The sequence below is a fragment of the Rhinatrema bivittatum genome, chromosome 2 (genome assembly GCF_901001135.1).
Source record: "Rhinatrema bivittatum chromosome 2, aRhiBiv1.1, whole genome shotgun sequence".
NCBI lineage: Eukaryota > Metazoa > Chordata > Amphibia > Gymnophiona > Rhinatrematidae > Rhinatrema > Rhinatrema bivittatum.
Window position 1 is genome coordinate 655,687,881 of NC_042616.1, and position 8,753 is coordinate 655,696,633.

At 40.1% G+C, this 8,753-nt stretch overlaps 1 long non-coding RNA gene across 1 annotated transcript; it reads left to right on the forward strand.

Moving 5' to 3' along the window:
- Positions 1 to 4,043: 4,043 nt before the first annotated feature.
- Positions 4,044 to 5,225, forward strand: LOC115086251. Its single transcript, XR_003855187.1, has 2 exons — positions 4,044 to 4,488; positions 4,772 to 5,225. It is a non-coding gene; the product is annotated as an uncharacterized LOC115086251 (long non-coding RNA).
- Positions 5,226 to 8,753: the final 3,528 nt, after the last annotated feature.

Sequence of the window (8,753 nt, forward strand, 5' to 3'; positions counted from 1 at the left end):
GCCAGCGAAGATACTGCCGCTTCCTCCGCTCCCCACCCTGACTCTCCCCGACTCCGCTCCCACTTGCTATCGCACGCGAAAAGTCCCTTTTCACGTGCGATACGGATAGAAAATAACCCCCTAAGTTAGCCGGATTTGTCTATCTGGTTAACTTAGATGACAGGCTAGCTCTTGAATATCTACCCTTCAGTGTTTACTATCTGTAATTGAAGATTATAGCATTTTCTCTCAATTGTCCCCTTCTGTTAACAAAAAAGGATCTCCCAAATTGCAAAATACAGTCTCACACTACGAAAAACAATTTCTAAAAGTCTTTGAAGATTGATTGATTTTACCTCAAACATCCAAAATGCCCTTATACATTTGCTTGCCTTGCTGGGCATCGTTTGCTGCATACAAACAATTACATTTAACCTTAGGCCAGGGGTAGGCAATTCCAGTCCTGGAGGGGCACAAACAGGTCTGGTTTTCAGGTCATTTGCAATAAATATGCATAAGATATATTTGCATACAAGGGAGGCAGTGCATGCATATATATCTCATCCATATTCATTATGGATATCCTGAAAACAAGATTAGTTTGTGGCATTCCAGGACCGGAATTGCCTATCCCTACCTCAGGCCTTAAATCTGGATTTCTGAGAAGAGGGTCAATGAGGTGAGACATGCAGTAGTTATTTGTGAACAACTTTTACACTATGTTACTATTGCACTCTAAAATAAGAGATAGTTTCATGATGCCATTACATTTTCTTTATATTTTCAGGTCAGTCTCTGAGAAAACACACACACATATTCATTTTGTAGTAGAAAATTGCTGGTCACTAGAAAAGCTTATATTTGTGTGCAAAGGTTTTAGCACCCCTGACCAAACTATCAGGCCCTTGGACGTGCGTTTTTCCTTACCCCTTATTCAGTAAGGGGCGGAAAACGTGCGTCCAACCCGCGGCACCTAATAGGGCCATCAACATGCAAATACATGTTGATGGCCCTATTAGGTATTCCCGCGCGATACAGAAAGTAAAATGTGCAGCCAAGCCGCACATTTTACTTTAAGAAATTAGCACCTACCCAAAGGTAGGCGCTAGTTTCTGCCGGCACCGGGAAAGTGCACAGCAAAGCAGTAAAAACTGCTTTTCTGTGCACCCTCCGACTTAATATCATGGTGATATTAAGTCGGAGGTCCCGAAGGGTAAAAAAAAATAAAAAATTTTAAATGGGCCGGCGGCTGTCGAGCCGAAAGCCGGACGCTCAATTTTGCCGGTGTCTGGTTTCCAAGCCTGTGGCTGTCAGCGGGCTCGAGAACCGACGCCAGCAAAATTGAGCGTCAGCTGTCAAACCCGCTGACAGCCGCCGCTCCGGGTCAAAAGGAGGCGCTAGGGACGCGCTAGTGTCCCTAGCACCTCCTTTTGCCCGTTTTTACCGCACCACCTAATTTAAATACAGAATCGCGCGCAGAGGCAAGTGGCCGTCCGTTCATCCACTCTCCCGCGGACTTTACTGAATCGGCCTGTATGTCTCAGTGAATCCCTAACTGAATACAATCCAACACAACCTCTACATTCTACAAAGTTAAATACAATTTTAATGCAAAATTACTATTTGCTGATTTTAACAGACTAAAAATAATAAAACAATGAATATGGCATGCAAAAATTTGGACACCCTTTCAATTGATTATTTCTTTTTTGATAAAGTTGTTAATGAGGCCCAAATATTTGATTTACTCATTAGCCTTCAGTTATTCAAATGAAGACAAATGGCCAGAAGTTGTTCTCTTGGCCATGTGAGCTGAAAAAGGAGATTGCTGCTGCCTACTGCTTCAGTGGAGAGTGAGCGAGAGAGCATGTGTGGGAGACAGCATGTGTGTGTGAGAGAGAGAGAGAGAGAGGGCACTTGTGTGGGAGACAGAGCATGAGAGCATGTGTGTGGGACAATGACCCCACTTCCTCTCTGCCTGCTAATTCATGGCAATTTTAGGCATCTGGAAATCAAATGTTCCCAGGTATGGATAACAGGGAATGTTTTAAAATCCTTATTAGTTTTAATTATTGGGAATTATTCGATGTGTTATTTGAAATATTTTATTGGTATTTGGAAAATTTGTATGTGCGTTTTAAATTATTGAATGATATTGTAAATAAGTGAAAAAAAATACTTGCATTCTGTATGCCTGGTTGAAAGAAATCCCAGATATGCTGCAGTGTTTAAAAACAGGGAAAGACGGGCTGAGAGAGCCAGCTTGTGTTTTTACCTCATCCATGCCTGATTACCTTCTATGGTTCTGAAAGGACAGTAGAAAGCAAGCTTTAGCCACTTCAAAAGTCAGAACAGAAAGGATTCAGTTCCTGTTATTACAGAAGAAGCAGGACTCACTGATCAGCCAGGTCTGCAGGGAAGAGAAAAAAAGAAGTGACATCAGCACAGATCTCCAGTAATGTAAATCACTCTGAGAAAACCAGTGCCAGCCTAGATGTGAACAAGCATTGAGCAATCCCCTTCATATAATTTTTATTTCAAAACGAAGCTTTAAAAAGGTTTTAGAAGATAAAGTTGCCTGATGTTTCACAGGATGCAATTGGAGACAATACAAATCTATGGGAGGTCAAGGAGCTGCACCATTCAGCTGGCACCACAAGGTTCCACGTGTCGATAGTTCCCCTGTGACCGGCTAATTTGCATGGATGCTGATGTAGCTGCAAGAAAGCCTCATGCTTAGTTTTGTTTTTTTTTTGGGGGGGGGGGTTTGTAAAAAGGCCATGGAAAAATCAAGGAGTACTAAACCCGGAATGATTCAACAATGTACCCATAGGTGGCCCAGTTTGTGTGTAAATTTGCCTCCGGTAGGAACTTTCAATTTCCAAACGGCCACACGGGTCCATAAAATAGTCATACGAGAAGGGAACCCGGGTTGCCCTGGGGAACCGGAAGTCCCCAGTGTCTGTCTGTCTGTCTGTAAGGTACCTGAAAAAAAAAAAAGAGAAGGAAAAAAAAATTCTACTGTGGTAGATCGGTTAGACAAATTTCTTTTTGTGATCAAATGCATTATTTCTTTTGATAACTGCTATCTGTGAATTGCAAGCACATGTACCAGGGATTTTTTTAATTGTTTTAAACCCTAATAAGAAGAGTTTTGGTTTACAGATGCTGCACAAGACTACTATACAACTAATTAATTTACAGTGTTAAGTTAAAATACTGATTTGATTGCTGAAGAATGCATTTACTGGTGTTGAAGTTTAGAACTTGATGGCAGTTAAGGGTTAACAGCAGAGATAATTACAGGAGAGAGGAGGGGATCGAGCCAGAGAGAGAAGAGAGAAAGAAGAAAAAAAAAAAAAAAAAAGGACATTGGGCTAGCCTGGGTAATGAAGACAAAGAGAGAGAAAAATTGTTTCGTTTGTTTTAACAGAACATTATTGAAAGTTAGTTGATGGTGTGCGTATGTGAATAAAGATAGAATTGTGGCTGTTTCACAGAAGTTGAAGTTTTTGTAGCTCCGAGTTTCTGCTGATTAAATTTACTCTCCAAGGTCCTTGCTAAAACTGTCTGTAATCTGACAAAGGATTGCTACTTGCAAAGAAATACCAGAACCAAGGGTCCCTTACAAATCATTTAGTGCCTTATGATGCAGGCTATTTTTAAGACATTTTATAGCAGCAAATTAATTGTTACAGTACAAAGTGGAATGGTGGTGCGTCCCACTGCGCGTCAGTACGTAGTGCGTAGGCATTCAATATGGCTGTGCGTTTCATGCTGGCATTGCTAATCAGAAGTTTTAGTTTTCTCATATCTTCTATCCCAGTGTAGTAGAACTTGGGAGAAGTTTCACGAAAGTTCCAGGGTGTCTAGGGAGGGGGTCAGTAGCCCCTTCAGCCGGAATATGCTTGCTCAGCAATGCTTAGAACGCATGTGTAAAAGATAAGAACTGTAAAGTGCTTAAGAGTCTGTTCCTGAAGGGGAGGGGCATGCAGTTGTACTAAGCCGTTGTCTTAGCTGCATCTTGCTGGCAATAAAAGTCTATCTTCACGGATCAGTTGTCTGGGCCTTCTTACTGACGAAAAAGAGACGGTTACAAGTTGACTGTGTTTCATAAGAGTTTAGCACTGTGTTTATCAAAAGTTCTAACTGGATGATATTAATTCTCAGACATCTGCCATCTTAAGGAGGTTATAAATGAATCCAGTAAGAAGTGTTTAAGGATATATTAGCGCTATATGAGGAACTATTTTCTGTTTTGTGACATCATCCAGGGCAGTAATCCTCCTTGTGGGAAAAAAAAAAAAGGCATGTGCAGAAAGAGACTGGTCTTGTGCAGAGGTAGGGGCTTACAGCTGGAGCTCTGCCTTGGAATCAAGGAAAAAGGAGAAAGCCCTGTTTGTTTGAGACAGAAATAGAGGGAACAGAGAAAGAAAATCTATCATTCTTAAAGCCCGAGCAAGTCAAAGACTGGAGGAGATTGTGAAAATAAGAAAATCCACCGTCAAGGTAAGAAAGTAATACAAAGTTTAAAAAAATAATCAAATGAACAGGAACACGAAATTTTATTTACCTGTTCTATTCAGGAGTGATTTACCAGTTAATGTGTTACTGGGGAAACTGTAGTCAAGATTCCAAGCAGAAGGGGAGAATGAAGTCCATGATTGTGGCATTGCTCTAAATCCAGTTAGTCCCAGAGTGAAACTTTTCTGCCAGAGGGGACAAAGGGGGAAAAAGCTGGACTGAACAAGTGAGAAGTGATTTTATCCTATTTTGTCTTCTATATACTTAGATGTAATTCCACTGAAGAAAAATCAATGTTTTGAGCCAGTGTTACTGTTTTGTGAACAGTCAACAGACTTTTAAAGGAGATTCGAAATTCAGACAAAGTCCTCTCTACACAAGGAAGGAGTGGGACATTTTGGAAGAGTGACTGGAAAAATAATTAAAATATTGTCTGTTCCCACAGGAAGATAAAAGACCAATAGTTAAGGACAATTGCTTATCCTTTTATTAGTTAGAATTTCAATAATGGTAGGTTCCTGTTGCACACAATAGGACCACACTGTTAGATTGCCAGAAGATATACGGTGAGAGGCAGATAGTTTCTCTTTTTTATTTTCTTAATGTTAAGCCAATAGGTTGTTCCTACCGTTCCTGGAAGGCGACCAAAGAGAAGAGGACCAGAGACACAAAAATAGGAGTGCTTCGCTCTCAATCAATGCCACAAGCACCTATTTGGAGCATCAGAGACAATACACCCTGCATCCTACAACTGTTTGCACTCTCACAACAGTCTAGGACTGGCCAGATACTAGTCACATTCACTCAAAAAGAAAAGAAATACATAACAGAATTACAGGAAGAAAAATTATACTTATATAAGAAAAAATGTTCAAAGAAACTGCAAGCTAGAGAGCAGTTCAAAGCATCAAGTTCAGAGAATGCATTGGTGTTAAGTAAAATACAGTACAAAGAATAAGAGTGGACAATATTGTGACTTACCTGAATAACTATTTGAATGCATCTTGCTTCTTTTAAGAGAGACTTAAAAGGAAATGCTAATTACCATAGTGACTTAGTTGGTAGAGATTGTTCTGAAAATTATTCTCTCTCAATTACAAAAGATTTAAAGTGAATTGCATTTACCTCTGGTACACAATAGCTGTTGAACCTGGTTTTAACATCATTGCCAGCTGGTTACATTTTTTATATTTGCATTTCATAATTATCACAATAAAGCTTTTATTAATTTTAAATTATTCTTTCCTACATAATATCTTTCTTACTCCCTGCTTCCCCTCCAAACCTCCGGGAGATCCACTGGCTGGGTGGGATTTCCCATTTCTTTTAAATTACCCAGTTGGGAAGAAGGTAATGTGTGGAACCTCTTTAGTTGCAACTCGACCCCAGTACCATTGACCTACCCCACCATCCCTTGGAAACTCAAACCACTGTAGCAGAAGAGAGTCGCCATTTCTACCAGTTGCAACTAAAGGGGTGCTACATTATTCTATTCATTAGTTCTGATTATTTTATTGGTATGGTTTTACTAATTTTATTGTTTTATGCAGAATGGCAATGCTTCTGTTTTTCCATTGTTGCAGTGCATATAGAATTTGGCTTGTTATAGTTTCTAGTTCAGTCTTTGTCTGTACATTTCCATTTATATTTTATGGTCTCTTTATTCAGTATTTGAGGGTCTATCTATGTTTTGCATGTGTCACTGAAGTGAGGTATTCCAATAATATGTAGTTTTTATATAGGGATCTAGAGCAGCTTGGGTGCTTCTGCTTTCCTAAAAGGGGTGTTTTAGGTCTGGGGAAATATTTGCAGCGTTAACTTTCATAAGTAGAGTTGTTGCTGTTTGAGTGCTGGCAGTTAGTGCTGTTTTGATATAGAATGTTTAGTTCATTGTAATTCTGTTTTCTTTTGGCTCTCTGAGGGTCATGCCCAAAACGCATTACAGTAGGCCTAATACCACATGATTCCAAGTGTATCTTGCTTTTTTGCAGGATTTTCTGGTTGGCATCACAGCAGTGTATATAATATACATATTGTAAGATACCTGAGATGACTGTGCTTTGAATGCAATTTTTCATGTAAAAGGTGTTATTATAAATGCATTTTTAATTGTGTATGAGGAGAGTGTTATGGGATTGGGGTGCAAGGCTGTAAGGTTTTCCTAGGGCATCTAATACCCTTGAATTGGCCATGAGCATTGCTGTACAAACATTTAAGAGAGTCTCCCAACTCATGGTGTCATGTGTTGTGTAATTGGTGAGGGCGCAGTTTTTCTACTTGGCCATAGATGCCACATTGCTTGGCTAGGCTCTGACGCTGAGGCAGGAAACAGTGTAGCTGCCTAAGGTTGTCTCTCTCCCTTCGGGAGACCTCCCACTGCTGCCCACCGCCAGCTTCTGCTCCTTAACTGCAGGATCCCTAGTCCTCGGGCCACAGCAAAAAAAAAAAAGTAATAATTCAAGGCTTACAGCCTACCCCTCCCTAATATAAGGAATGTCTCCACCCACAACAACAGGGAGTCAGCCCATCGGGTCCCTGTTAACCTGGTACTTTGCATGCATCCCCCTAACAACCAATGTGAGTAAAAAACATTTTTTTAAAGAAAGTAAATAGGCTGCTGCTACTGCCCCTGCACTTTTTTTTTTTTTGGGGGGGGGGGGGGGAAGTATGTGAGTCATCCAGTCAGATCCTGTGAGTATGTGTCACTATATATGAGTAAGCATGTGTGACTCCATGTGTGAGAAAATGTGTGTGAGACTGAGCGTTTGTGTGTGTCAGCATGTGAAAAAGTGTCAATCAGTGATCGTGTGTGTGCGTGACTGGGTGAATGTACGAGTCACTCAGGTGTATGGCTGAACATGTAAGTGTGTCAGTGAGAGAGTATGTATGTGTTAAATGTGTGTATATGAGAGCAAGATGAGAAAGTCTGTCCACATCCCTCACTCCTGACCATCTCAGGACTTTTGGAATCAAAAGAAAAAGTTCTGAGGCATTTTATTTATATATTAATTTAAGAGTAGGGGATTTTTTTTATCTTTATTGGTTTAATTGTTGGGTGTTTGATGTGTCTGCTGTTTTGAAATATTTTATTGGTGTTTGGGAAAATTTTTGAACATTTTATATGAAATTTTAATCTCTAATGGAGTGTCACCTAGTGCTAGTGCTGTTTGCAAGGGTACTTACCCCTATTTACCCATTATACTCCACGGATGATTTCCATCCCCTTTCCTATACTTTTTCCTTTGTCTTTTTTGAGATGGGGTGACCAGAACTGACACAATACTCAAGATGCGGTCACTCCATGGATCTACACAAAACCATTATGATACTCTCAGTTTTGTTTTCTATTCCTTTCCAAATAATTCTTAACATTGTATTTGTCTTTTTGACAACCGCACACCGAGTTACTGTCCACAAAGACTCCAAGGTCTTTTTCCTGGATGGTGATGCCTAACATGGAACCCAGAATCATGTATTTGTAATAGAGATTATTTTGTCCCTATGTGCATTACTTTGTACTTGTCCTTATTAAATTGCTTCTGTCATTTAGATGCCCAGTCTCCTCTTTTCATGAGATACTTCTGCAGGTCCTCACAATCCACTGCTGTTTTAATGACTCGAAATAATTTTTTTTCATCTTCATATTTAGTCACCTCACTTGCTGCTCCCTTTTCCAGATCATTTATGAATATGCTAAATAGAATAGGTTCCATTACAGACCCCTGAACACTCCACTGATGATATTTCTACATTTGGAAAACTGACCATTTAGTCCTACCCTCTGTTTCCTGTCTTTTATCCAGGTACCAATCTATAGTAGGACACTTCTTCCGATCCCATGACCTCTCAATTTCCTGAGGAGTTTCTTATAAGGGACTTTGTCAAAAGTCTTCTAAAATTAAATACACTGTATCAATTGGCTCACCTTTATCCACATGTTTATTCACATCTTCAAAAAAAATTAGTAAGTTGATAGAGCGAAACTTCCCTTTGCAAAAACCGTGTTTGCAAGGGTATAAGCTGAATAAGCAACTTGGTAATTTATGGAGCGCATGGGGGAGGGGGGGGGGGCTATCATATTAGAAACAAGAGGATGTGCTTGGAATGTGAAGACCTGTTAGAGGAAAATTGATGCACACCTGTCCATTATGGCACAGGACTTGTTTCTAAATGTGCTAAGACTGGCCATCCACCGTGCCATATTCCAACAGTAATAAGGTTGCAGCTCTATGGGGAGGGTCCCGGGGAAG